Source organism: Corvus hawaiiensis, chromosome 4 (genome assembly GCF_020740725.1).
Source record: "Corvus hawaiiensis isolate bCorHaw1 chromosome 4, bCorHaw1.pri.cur, whole genome shotgun sequence".
NCBI classification, from domain to species: domain Eukaryota; kingdom Metazoa; phylum Chordata; class Aves; order Passeriformes; family Corvidae; genus Corvus; species Corvus hawaiiensis.
The window spans coordinates 19,391,613-19,405,916 of record NC_063216.1 but is presented as its reverse complement, the minus strand read 5'-3'; the positions used below and the strand labels follow the sequence as shown (position 1 = coordinate 19,405,916).

Here is a 14,304-nt window from a genome sequence, read left to right as displayed (position 1 = left end):
GGTGGCACGATCGGCGGGTGCTTGTCGGGGCACCTTGATACTCAGGGACAATTGGCTTGAGGTGGCCACAGCTCTTTTTGTGCACACCCTGCAAAGCCAAGGGACCTCTTACTGAGTGACCCACGCGCTAACCTCTGTCTGTACCTCTGCAGGGAGTGTTCCTGGCTGGCTAAAGGAGAGGTAAGCCATGCTGCAGGGACAGAAGCCCCAGCTCCTGCTGGTTTTATCCCAGCGGGAATTCTGCTGAGCCGGGCACACAGGCTGGAGCATTGATCTTGCTCATAGTGACTCATAGCTGCAAACATTAGGCCTTCGTGTTTTTCACTGAGGTGACTCCCAAATGATCACATTTTCTCGGGGAGGGTGCGTGCCTCCTGCAGGCACTGAGGTATTTGTAGGAGCAAGAGAAGGACTTATGTAATGTGTTAAAGATGAGGAAAAAGTGAGATGGCCACAGCTTCCCAGTGTTTCACTGTCTCCTTTTCTCAAGCCTAAATACTCACTATTTTTATAACTTATGACCATCTTCATTTGCCTCCCCTTCCGTTTGTTCAGACTATCTTAATTGTTTCCCCTCATTTTCCACTGATGCTGTTTCAGCTCCTTTGGAGCCAGACAGATTAGACTTTTATCTCAATTAGTTTCACAGAACTTATCAAGATATAAATCAGACGAAAACAGCTGAGATTTATACAAATACTTTTGCCAGTATGTCTGTCAGCTTCTCATAGCACAGGCCTTGCCTGTGTCATTTGAGAAGCCTGCTAATGAGGAGACTACCTGGAAGCATAATTAAACTGAGCACACCCAGTGTGACAGTTTCATGTTAGCAGAGGTGTAATACGAGGCTTGGGACACTGCAGACTCCCCAGCACAAGCCCCTTGTGGTGAAGGGGAGCCCCTGGCAGCCCTGAGGCAGGTGAGCCGTCAGAGTCAGTGATGTATGTGAATATTGATTGCTCTCAGGAGACAGGCTCAGCTATAAAATAATTGGGAACCACAGATCTAGGCCCTGGCTTGTGACAGGTGACATTTCAAGGTCTCTGTGCCTTTGCTGAAGCTGAACTTGGACTATCACAGAATCACAGAATAACCTGAGCTAGAATGGATCCACTAGGATCATGCAAGTCCAACCCCTGGCTCTGCACAGGACACCCCAGCAGTCCCACCCTGTGCCTGAGAGCCTTGTCCAAACACTGCCTGAACTCTGGCAGGCTTGGGGTAATGGCTGAAGGAAGGATATCTTTTGCTGACAAAGAAAATCCTCAGATCCTTTTCTCTCCTGTGTTCTACTTCATTTGATGATTTTTCATCGATGCAAAGCAATATATAACTTTTAGGAAGGAATAATGCTAGTATTTTACACCCTCTTATCATAGCTGCAGTCTTCATGAGAGGCCAGCATCAGTGAGAAGCAAAGCCCAGAGTCCCTGTTACAAGCATGGAGCAATGATTTCCCAGTTTTTCTTATGCTGCAGTCTGAAACCAGCCCATTCCCAATGCACATGACTCCTAGTAACACTGCCTGATCTCAGAGCCATGACTGTCTGTAAAAACATGCATTGTAATATTTTCTTTATTTTCTTTATTCTTTATTTCTTTATTTATCCCCCTAGAGAACTTTATGAGCGTAATGGGTGCAGAGCTGGATTTCCATCCTCAGCTTTAATCACCCTTGCATCTTTATGTCTCATTTATCAGTTTTCTCAGAGCAAAGACAAGCTATGGGCTAAATGAGCTCCTCTAACTTTTGCTGGCACATCTGCCACTGCAGATTTCTCACAAGCTGTCCTGATGGCACATATTAAAGGAACACTTTGTGGGATGCGCTGTGTCTCATCCATTGATCCTAGAAGAAAAACCAAATGGTCAGACCAAAACAAACAAACAAACAAACAAGATAATTTCAGACAAGTCTATGGGATGCATTGTTTTGTCTTTTAGACAGCCCAGCTGGAAAGTGACTGCTGAGAGCCTTTGTGACCCAGGGGACAGCATTGCTCCGGCAGTTTCCTGTTGAGCAAGTCGATCTGACAGCATTCAGTATAGAAAGGGTGCACAGATTACTTGCTTGCAAAAAATCAGAACTTTCCTTGCCTGATCTGTAAACCAAATCAAATAGCTAAAACCTGTGATTTCACTGGGACGCCAGGTCCTTGTAAGACCAGGAGTCCTGGTGTCTGGCCCCAGACCAAATGTGTGCAGCTGGGAGATGAAGTGCATTCTGCAGTCTTGTACTGCTCAGCAATTCTGCATCAGAGCTGAAAAGAGTCTTTAACCATTCTCCAGCTGAATGTGTGGCCAGCAGGTTTCTGAGTTTTGTTTATTAACATCTGAACTGCCATGTAAATTCTGGAGCTTCTGATTCAATTAGGCGAGCCTTGTTTGCTCTAAAAGATGTCTCATTCTGCTTAAACTTGTCCTCTTGGCCCATGAAGTGACTGTTTCTAGAAAACACAATGTAACCTTCTGATTTTCAGGTAGCATGTTGTCCTGGCTTCATGTGCCCAGTGAAATTTGGAAGGGAGACACCAATAGCATTTGCAGTAAAATAAACCCAGTGAACTCCAAAATGGTAAAACTTTGCATCAGCAATCAAACTCTGCTTACTTGAACTCTTAAGACCTGGGATGACAGTGCTCACTGCCTAACTAAAGCAACAAGTTTTCATTGTCAGTATTTCAGCACCATATTAAAATAACCCCTCTTTGGAGCACAGCAGTTCAGATCCACTTTCAGATAGTCTAAGAAAAGTCCTGCAGCTGAGCAGTAACATGATATGGATGCAGAGCACATCTTTCAAAAAATGTGTGATGACTTAGGGTCCTAAGTTACATTTTCAAATCTGTTAAAAGTCTCTCCCTATTTTAAGGCCTGGAAAGAGCAATCCCTCATTCAAACACAGAAGGACGGACTAAAATTGCTCACCTTGCCTGTGAAGACCCAGGCTGGTGGTGGACAGTGGAGAAGGGAGATTTCCAGGTGATAAATCTGCCTGTTGTGGCAGGGCAGGTGTTGCAAACTCTGGACAAATTGCATAAAAATCTGTAAGCCCAGGTATGACCATGGAGCCCCGTCTGATCATCTTTAGGTTAATAGGGTTTGCTGCCCAGCATGGAGAGATTTGTAACACAGACACCACAACTGTTATGAATGAAATATGAATCACAATCTGAAAGCAGCAGAAAAATATAATAGAGCAAGGGTTGCAGGGCTGTATCAACACCCAAGAACCCCACAAAAACTGCAGAACTGGTAACACTGAGGAGGGTGTTGTTGGCATCAGGGCTAATTTGGATAGGGCCACAGAAGAGAAGATTAATCAGCAGAAGACCTGAGCTCTGCTAATAGGAGGATGACAAAAAGGGTTATAGCACACTGTATTTGTTATTTCTCTTCCCATTATCCAACAGAGAGGCAGATTTGTTGTCACACCAATCCCCAAAATGAATAAACGGGACAAGAGACAGCAACCTTGCCTAAGAGCCTTGGCAGCTGATGAGCTCTTGGAAGCAGAATCAAGCAAATTTTTGACCCAAAACTATCCCCTCATTGCAGCTGCTGACTCCTAAAGCATGTACAGGACCTGCTCAAACATGATTTGTCATCATCAGTCATGAGGAAGCCAAGATATTAACAGGGAACCTCCATTTTGTCACACACACAGAGGTCCTGGTTAGGCCACTCAGACACACCGGGGCAGGAGAGTGTGTAAATTTAACAGCTTAGTGTCATCTCAAATAATTATCTTCCCATTTCTGTACAGGGAAATCTCTCACTGAGATTTCACAAGCCAATTTCTTGCCGGCAAGCACAAATCACAGAACAGCTTCCTGCTATTTTCTTTTTGGAGGGAAGTGGGAAAAAGAATCTACTCCCACAGGAAACTTTGGAGGATTTAGGACTAGGTGGATGCTAGCTTGCTTGGAAAAAGATCTTGGTTTACTGCTTATTCATGCTGAACTCATTCTCTGCAGAGGGTACGTCAAGCACAGAGACAGTCAAATATGCCCATCTTTGTCTGCTGAGCTGGCCAGGTCTCCCTCTCCATGTCCCACAGAAATGGGAATGACTGAAAGAAAACAGAGTGGTGACTCCACAACGAACCTGTGGCTTCCCACCTGGTCCTGTGCCCACCAGCCCACATTGCTTCTCTCATCACCTCCTCAGCTGTTCCCACTCCACAGGGACAGGCAGTCCAAGGGTAAAAGGCCAAGCTGAAGAAAACAGAAGTGACAGCCACCACCCCCACAGGGATCTGCTTGGTGCTATTTATTAGAAGAGATGAATGACAAGGGACATGTTTAATTTGGTTTAAGTTTGTTTCATGCACAGTTTTCTCATTACAGGAGGAACAGGGACACTGCAGGAACAGGGATGCTAAATGCCACATTTAAATAACATTTTGAGTAGGAAAGCAAAAAACCCCCTTGTTTTTATTGTTGTTGGTGATGAGATTCTGTCCAATGGCCCAGCTGACCTCTGTGTGATTCCTGACCATAGAACTATTAATTGATTAGATTAAATGATGTAATCCACTAAAGAAGGTTAAAGGCAATTTCTGTCATTTGCCAGGTAACTGTGTCTTCCTTGTGTTGTGCACCATTAGCTCAGTTGAGGACTTTCTTTTGCATGTCAATTCTTCATCCATTGGTCTGGATCCTCCCTCATACTTCAAAGGAGAATTCTGAAACCTTTTGTGCTGTCATCTGAACTTTTTCCTGGGTTTTTCCAGTGTTTTTTTTTTCCTGTATGTCAGGCAACACCTGAAGGTCTAAAGCTTGTAATTCATCTTCGACAGCAGTTGTGATTTGTTGTCTAATTTCCATAGAAAGGATCCTGTTTTTGACATCTCCTCCTTTCTTCTTCTGCAACCCTCTTCCCATTCCCACTGCACTCTGTTCATTCTACGAGACCTTCACAGTTCCTGCAGAGAGCTGTTAGGGTTGCACCCTGTTGGCATCTTCTGTGCTTGAAGAAGGGAGGCATTTATGACACAGTGTTCCGAATTCTCCACAGAAGGATGACAGAATTACTTCCCTGATGATATCCAGGACCTTGTTCAAAAGCCATCCTTCCAAGGCAAACAGAAGTTTTTTCCCTTCGGTCAAAAATGCTCCAAACAGCTGAGCCATCCCTTGATCCTTCAGAAGCTGCTGAGTGATGGGAAATAATCCCTTCTCTCACCTCTTGAGCTCCTGGCCACCTTTGGTCTAATGCAGCCCAGTCTGTGGCTGTCCTGCCTCACCACAACTATGAATTTGGGTTCAGCTCTCTGCACCATGATCCCCAGCCTCTTCTCAAAGCAAAGCTGCTTCCCAATCAGTCAGTGCCCAGCCTGGACTATTGCCAGGAATAATGTATTCCCAGGGTCAAGGCTCTGCATTTCTTAATGCCAGGCTGCACAAGAGACCTGTCAACCCGTTATTTCAGCTTTTCAGGGTTCAGCTGGATGCCAGCCCTACCTTCATTGTATCAGCTTTTCATACAATTTATTGTTGCCAACTGCAGACTTCTGGAGTCCAGGAAAATAAACTAATCTGGGGGTAGTGATGGATCCTTCCTCAAATGCCAGCCACATTCATGCAGCATGTTGTTTCCACCTCTCCAAATGATTGTTCATTGTGATTTTGTTCTGTGTGGTCATTGCACATAGTAAAATACAAAAGTAACATACAATATCAAAAGAATGGATTGGGTGTCTGCCAGCAAAGACCTCATTCTTTAGCCTCATCTTTTAAACACTCATGTTTTTATCTGTGTATGATTTTAGATGTTTTCCTCATAATCCATGACTATACAATACACTTAAACGGACCTGAATATTCTCCCCAAGGCAGAGCCCAAAGACATTGTGAGTAAATCCAGTTTTAATCTGGTTGATTACAATGGTCATTGCATAATATTTCTAAAGCCTGCAAGTCTTATTTTCAGAAAAGAGCCCATCTCTCTGTGTCAAAATATCCTCTGCTTTCAGTGCATTGAGGAGACCTCAATATTGGGGCCATTTTTCTTGCTGGAGTCTGTGATCTGTTGAAGAGCTGACTGTGAGTAACTAGAACATCAGTACAAAAATCATGCAGGTTTGTGAGTTTCTCTGGTTCAAGGCTGTCTCCTTCCTTGCCTTGAAATGATAATTTCCAGTAGTCACTCTGAACAGTAGCAAATCTGAACCCAAAGCAAACATTTTGTATTTAAGGCTGCAGCCACCTTGTTATTTCTTCATCAGGAACCACAGTGTAAGGTATTTGTTGTGATGGTTTTTAACATATGGAAGATCAAGATCAGATTCCTAAAATATTCTGAAAAGCAGTTATAGCTTTAACAGTGACCGTGGTTAAATATAAAGCCTAAGTAATTTGTTCTATTAAAAAGCCCAAGTCTTATTTTTATCAAGTGATGTTATGAGGGCATGTTCTAAATCAGCCAAAAGCTCTTGTAGCTACAAGAGCTTCACTTCTGCAATTTTTAACAGCTCGGTTAAGTTGGTGCAGCTCCTTGTGCGTGTTGTTAGTACAGAATTCCTCCTCTGACACTGACCAGATCAGGCAGACTCCAGAAAATTAAACATTTGAAGAAGACAGGTGAAGAAAATGCAAGAGCTGAATAACAAGGTTGAGTTTGTTGCAAAGATGAGTCTCATTTAGACAGGGTCAGGTTGTGATGGGTGCACAGGACTAGGAAATAAACCCATACATTTCATGCAGTCATGCAACACTTCTGACATCTCTCTCCATGCTGTCCTGCACTTCTCCCTGTGCACAGGCCCAGTTTAGGATTACGCTGCTGCTGCTGCTGCTGCTGTGCAGCTATTCCAAGCATCCTTTCAGCAGAATGCTTATTCCACGCAGGATTAGAGAATGGTTTGTCTGATGCCCACTGGACAGGCGGTGTGGAGCAGGGTCAAGGCAAGCATGCAGCAGAGCTCTGAAATTTCCTTTTTGATCAAGCAAGGAGTGAGCATATGTTGGCAGATGGAATGTGTGCTCAGCTTACTTTAGTGGAGTTTCAGCACTGACCTTTTGCTGCATTCCTCCAGCAGCAGTAAAATGGTTCTGCTTAAGTAAACTGACATAGACCACGTGCAAACCCAGCTGTCTTCTTCAGCCCACCATTTCTCCTACTGTTACAAGAAGCCTGGAGGCTTGGGAATGTTGTAATTTAATGTGTAATAACCTCTCATGGAAATAATGTTGTGAAAATTAATGGTGCTCATGGCACAATAATCTCTACCTCGAGGAGCCAGTTTAAGGACTGGCCACAGGAGTGCACATTAATAGGTCCTGGGTTGCTGTACTTTATATTAAAAATCTTCCTGACACAAACAGGAAGTTAAAGGCTCTTACACCATCCCCAGCTTGGCCCATCCTTCCCTCTCTTTGACTGCTTTATGTTTTCCATCCCTTGTTTCTCTAAGTGTCTGGCAGGTCTGGCCATGTATGACCCCACTATAAAAATTAAGATGGATTATGCAGAAGTAGGTGATCCAGCAGGCCAGTTATTAGTGGGCAGAATGCTTCTCTAAAGAGCTACTTGTGACAGCATCATGAGTAAAAAGAAGAAAATACAAAAAAGACATGGCTCCAGCATGTATTGTACAAAGCATGCCCTTCCAAATTCTTGATGCCTTCATAGAATCATAGAATCCTTTGGGCTGGAAGTGACCTTTAAAGGCCATGTAGCCCAACCCCCCTGCAATGAGCAGGGACATCTTCAACAGATCAGGTTGCTCAGAGCCCTGCCCAGCCTGACCTTGAATGTTTCCAGGAATGGGGCATCCTCCATGTCTCTGGGCAACCTGTGCCAGTGTTTCACCACCCTCACAGCAAAGAATTTCTTCCTTCTATCTAATGTCAATCAACCCTCTTTTAATTTAAACCCACTGCCCTTTGTCCTGTCTCAACAGGCCCTGCTAAGAAATTTGTCCCTATCTCTCTTATAGAGCCCCTTTGAGTACTGAAAGGTCCCCCAAAGCCTTCTCTTCTCCAGGCTGAACAATCCCAGCTCTCTCAGCCTTTCCTGAGCAGAGCTGCTCCATCCTTCTGATTGCCTTGGTGTCCCTGCTCTGGACTGGCTCAACAGCTCCCTGTCCTTCCTGTGCTGTGACCCTGGGGCTGGGCCAGTTCTCGAGCTTGTCCAGGTCCCTCTGGATGGCATCCTGTCCTTCAGATGTGTCACTGCACCCTCAGCTTGGTGTCATCTGCAAACCTGCTGAGTGTGCAATCGATACCACTGTCCATGTCATTGATGATGACGTCAAAAATGACTTAGTCCCATTACAGACCCCTGGGGGACACCACTTCTCAGCCATCAGGATGTGCTGACTCACCTGCTGGGTCTCACACCCAGGCAAGGGGGCTGACTGTCGTCATCCATAAATACCTACCTGCTGTAAAATAATCATGGGGAGAAGAAAAACTAGAAAATGTTGTTATACTCTTGCAGCAAAAGATTTCCTACTGTAAGCAGAAGTAGGATATAAATGTGGTGTGTCCACTTTGCATGTAGCAACATCAGTTTGCATGACTTGCCCGTAATTTATGGACTGCTTGAAAGAAAGAACCACTTCCAATGGGCAGGGAGAAGTGCCCAAAATGGCTAAAAACACTTCCAAGATAACAACTGGTGGTCAGGCAGCGGTTTCCAAACAAGTACTCAACAGAAGCACTCACATCCTCTTGTGTAGCTGGTCAAGCTTGGGGCCAAGCTCCTGCCAATGACCCGCTGCAATTTCCATCTTTGGTTGGTGAGCGGGGAGAGAGATTCATTTCTCAAAAAAGGAGGCTTGGCTGGCCTGTGCTGGTAGGATTTCCGCTGTGGGAACAGGCATGGAGCACTCTGATAACTTGGGTGCTGCACACACGAGGAGTGGCGGAAGGAAGCAGCCCCTGTTTGTGGGGTCAGGCTATTTCTGCTGGGATTTAAAACTGCTCTTTGGAACAGAGTTGAAACAGCCACTATAAATGACTTGCATGAGAGAGTACAGAGCATTTCGGAGGATTATAATTTATGCCAGGCAGGAGCTGTTATGGTTCAGTTTAAGGAGCTTAAAATAAGACTTTTGGGAGACAACCAAACCAGCTTCAACTCTGGTAACTCCCCAGTTCAAGATACTCCTAAATTGATATGTACAGGGTCTGTTCCTGCCTGGGGGCCAAGGGCCTTGAATTCCTGTTGAAACCACTGGATCTCAAAGATGCTCTGATGATATTTGGCACTGTTAAGAATGAGCCAATGCCCATTAGGAAAGAGCTGATCGTGCCTTGGAGCATATGATTCTCTTTACCCCTCATCTAAACCTGAATTAATTGAACTGAAGGATTTCTTCCCCCAAGGCTTTGTCTTTCATGGAAAGTATCTCTTGAAGGAATGTAAAGTTTTTCTCCGTGAGATCCTCCTTTCTGCAGATTTAAAATCAATCAACTTATTAAGCCAATGGGAGATGAAGCACATCTGTCTGGACCCAGATGATCATCCACATGGTTCCCAAAGATGGAACAGAGGGAGGGAGAAATCAATCCATTTCAGCTGACCAAACAGAAAGGCAGACATGAAGCCCCGTCTTGCCATCTCCCAGGCAGCTTAAGAGTACTTTATAACACAAAGGCATAGCTGTATTCTCCTGTTATCCTGGAAATCACACACTGGGTATCAGTCCATTATCAGAGAAATGTTTGTACACTATGAGACTGATTTCTAAGTTTTTAGAAATACTGCTTTTCTAAATCTTCCCTCTTTTCCTTTGTTAGTTTTATCCCTGTTAGTTAAGTTGAAACTCTTATTGGAACATGCAGTCCAAACCCACCTCCTCTTTAGTCTTTACATCCTTTAAATATTCACAGATGGTTTTCATATTCCCTTTCAATTGCCATTTAGCCAGTGTTGCTCTGTGTGTATCTTTTCAAACTTAGCACCTTTGGAAGGGCACACAAGGCCAAATTCTGCTCTCAGTTACATCTCTGTAATTTTGGAGTAACTCAGCAAACTTGGTAGACATTGAATTGACACGAGCAACACACAGAGCAGAAGGTGAATGCCAAAATAAAAACCAGGAAGACAATCAAAACTAACATCACATCCTGCGGGCCACAGACTGCTCAACGTTGGTGCCTTTTCTATCATGGTATTTTTTGTTGCATTCCCAGTGGCTGGAGTGAAGATTAAGAAGCAGCTGTGAACTGCAACAGGCATCAGGAACATTCCAGTACCTACCATGGCTCCTCTGAGAAGGGAGATACAGCACATAATTGTGTGCTGGTCCATGCAGAGTGATTGCATGATTTAACACTGCCAGACTTTGAGGGGTTTTTCTATGTTACACAGAACATTTGATATTAGATACTTCGTATTTCTATGTCTGTGTTACAAACATGACACAATAACCTTGCTTTGTTCAGTGACTTTTTTTTCCTGTGGATATTGATAATTACTCCAGCAGAGAACATTTCTTCACCTTTTCTTAGCCCTGCACAGAGCTGGTTGAAAATACTGCTCTATGTCTGTTCTGAGAGCAGAGAAACTGGCCAATGAGACTGGAACTGAGCATCACATACTGAAGTCCACAGTCCATTTCCCAATTAAAAAAATATGTCACATGGAAAGTGTATGCCCAGAGGAAGTTTTGCTTGCTCAAGCTTTCTCATCTTCTCCAAGCTGCACTTGGCAGAGCTTGCAACACTGACTTCATATCCTAAATTGACTCATTTCCATGGCTTTTCTCTTATGGGGCCTTTATTATAAAGGGTGAACATTGCTTTTCTCCTTTTGTAGGTTATTCTGACAGAAATGTGAATGGAAAGAAAGAACTTTGAATCACCATTCTTTACCCAGAATCTGGCCTAACCTCCAAGAAATAACCTTTAAAAGAACTTGCTTCTAAATGTTGGGCTAAGATTACACCTTAGCATTTAAATGCTATTACATCATAAAGTCAAGCCCTTCAACTTACACAATCAGAAATAAAGCTGTTTGTCCTTATACATAACAATAATAATTTATTCTTCTAATTCTGTGGTCCCACAGGACAACAGTCCTGTGGTTGCTACTGACTTCTACCACATCCAGTATATAGTATGAAGTAATACATTTATTTTTATGCAGCACTGATGGTCTGTCCTGAGAGCTCCATGAGGCAAAGATACAGGAGGAGGACAGGCATCTCTTTACACAGCTGACCTGGTGTGAATACCAGGGAATAGCTCTGTATTTTTGGGTATAGCACTGGCAAAAAATAACAGTAAATGAGGCATGAAAGACTAATGCTCAAAATACTACACAAGCATAAATTAAACTTTCCTCTAATGAGGGGAAAATGAGGCACAGATGCAATAAACTGATCAATTTTTAAGCTCACAGAAATACCAGAACTGGGTTAGAACGTGCAATCTCAATCCTGACAGATGGAACTGGATGTTCTTTAAGGCCCCTTCCAACCCAAACTATTCCATGATAATTTCCTCCTTTACATTATACCCCTTCTCCATAATCACTGTCTGTGGCTTCATTCACCTCTCATACAGCAGGAAAAGTTATAAAATAACTCTTTCATCATTAAGATTTTGCTGTCCAGAGTGAATTGTTGCAGAAGAAAGGACCTTGGGTAGGACTCCCACCTGTTTGGGCAGTGCCACCTTCTAACAGTGACATTTCTGGCATTGCAGCAGGGTAGAGGCACCTGGCCAGGACAAGCTCTCTCCATGTGTTTAACTGCCTGCATTCTTCTCCTCCTGTTTGTCACCAGTTCCCACAGAAGCAGACATGGGTTGTAGAGCTGGTGACAAGAGGTGAAGGGCACCAAGTGATATCCTTGACAAATCCAGACTCTTGGCATTTTTTTCCTTGCAATAACCTCAGTTCAGGCTCTGTAAAGGGCACCTGCAGTTTACAGTGGTCTCCATGAGCAAGTTAAAAAAGGTAAACAATGGCATTTGCTCCTCACCTCTCCCAGTGGCAAGAATTTTTTATTCAATTCAAGCCATGCATATAATTTTGCACGACATTTTCAAGGCATTGAATGCTGTCACCCTTCCAAGGAATCTGCACTGCATATACAAATAGAAAACCTCATGCCCATTAAGTCATTTTCCTCTTAATCTTGAATAGCTTTTCATGACCGAAACAGGATTTCTAAGGCGGCTTTACACCATAAACTGCAGCCTGCATTCTACAGCTGTCAGGCACAGACTAAAGAGAAAGTACAGCTTAGGTCAGCCCATCTCTATATTCTGTTTTTCTCCAGACAGCTAAAAATCTGCTGTTAGCACCACTTCCTTGAGAACAGATATGAAAAAGGGGAATATTAAATGTTCTGTCATGGATCCTCCAGACAAAGATTCCCTTTGGCAGGCTTATTCAGCATTTACAAGGGTCACACTTCACCAAGTAGAATTAATAGTCTTCCCATACCATTCCTTCCACTTTGACTTTCCAAAACCTCATCACGAGAGCTTGTTTGTTCATTTCAGTATCAAAGACCAACTGGTTCTTCCGATGACAAGTTTAGATGCAATCTGCTGAGGATGGAAAACAAACATTCCAAAAATGAAAGGCAAAAAGCTGAGTTATTTTCCTAGAAATTAGTGGCAGTTTCACACAAGTGCTACTAAATTAAATGGAGTCTTCATGCTTTGGCAAACATACCAGACGTAATTTTTATTACCAAAGAGTCTAGAAGTATAAGCAAGATATTTGCTCAAGAATTGTTGGTGTTCCTTGTTGGTAGATTTACTGACTGAAGGAAAATATAAAACTAATATAAGTATGTAACACAGACCTTTTTCACACACAGATAAACCTTACAACTTCTAAAAAGGAATAGTTCTGCCACCACACCTTTCCCAGACAGAATAGTGTTAGAGCACTTGCTTTTCTGGGACCAGAGTTTGATTTCAGTTTAAGGCCAGCAATGTAAAATGAGCTGTAACAGGATTAATCCAGCTCCTTCTAGAGGAATTTACATCCTTCTTTTCTAGAACACCAAATTAGGTCACATTACTTGCATGATTCTTCTTTAGAAGCTGCTGGCAGAGGAAAAGAAAGTATTTGACAATTCAGCAAGAGATGTTTGCTGGGTCACTTACATGGCTTCTTGCAGCATGCAAGACTTGATAAAAATACTGAGTCTGTTAATTACACAGTGACTTTATAATCATCATGAAATGGTGAATATTCCTTAGGTTCTCCGTGAGAATTTTCAATTATGCAGCTTCCCCAAAGCAGAGCATTTCAATCTTCACATTTATTAAGCTAAATAACATTTTAGAAAACCACAATGAAGACAGAAAATAATTTGGGTCTTAATTGACTTCTAGGTTCTCCAATTTCCAAAAGTAGAATTTCAGCAGTACATAGGAAGAGGTTTCTGATTCAAAGCCAGCTCTGCCAGGATCCCCATGATTCCCACACAGAAGAACTGTGGATTTGGAAATCCCACCACCTGGAACCCTCACCCCCACAGCTGCTTTGCTGTGAGCCCAGTGACTCTGGCAATCCCAAGAATCCCAGTTCCAGACAGGACTTTCCCTGTGGCCATGAAAGGGCTGCTTCCAGCTCCCGAGTCCACAGCCGAGTTCCAAGATTGTCCATGATGCGGGAAAACTAGTTCCCACTGTCCCCCTTATCCCCCATCACTGGGATGCAGGGGTGGTTTGGTTGGGGTTTTTTTTTGACTGGATTCAAGTTTGTCCCAAGAAATTTCATAGTTGCATCTTGCGCTGTCTCCCTGGCATTTCTGATTAGTCATAAAATGTTAATAATGAACAAACAGCAAATTTTATCTGTACAACAGGGTCCAGAACACTTTAGTGTTCCTATAAAGTTGTTCATATGATAAACTTGTTAATGTGAAGTCTGGAAATAAAGCAAAAAGCAAACATAGTAAAAAAAAAAAAAAAAAAAACCAACAACTTAAAAATGCTAATTATTGTCAAAAGTGTATATTTTCTTGTAATTTGATTTTTGTTTTAAACACTTCCACGATCTACAAAATACAACAGGGTAAATGTTTGATTCAAGTCTTTCATTTTGTCGCAGTAAATGAGGCAGTAATACATTTTATTCTGTGGTCACTGTGACAAATTCCATTGGTTATTCTAAGGAGATAGCTGACATGCTCTGTATTATTTTAAAAGTCACTGAGAAAATTCAGAAAATGTTTGTAGAAGCCAGAAGACCCTGTTCCTACCATAAGCTCTCATTCCTACTACCTATGGATGAGAATTACTTATATATTTTTGTAGATTTCATACAAGTTACATTGAATGTCTTTCAGATAAAGGTGAGGAATTCAACATCAATCCTGTGCTG

At 42.9% G+C, this 14,304-nt stretch overlaps 1 long non-coding RNA gene across 2 annotated transcripts in view; it reads left to right on the top strand.

The window, feature by feature from the left end:
* LOC125324512 overlaps positions 1–14,304 on the top strand; it is a 35,492-nt gene that overhangs the window by 15,696 nt on the left and 5,492 nt on the right. The window lies entirely within an intron of this gene.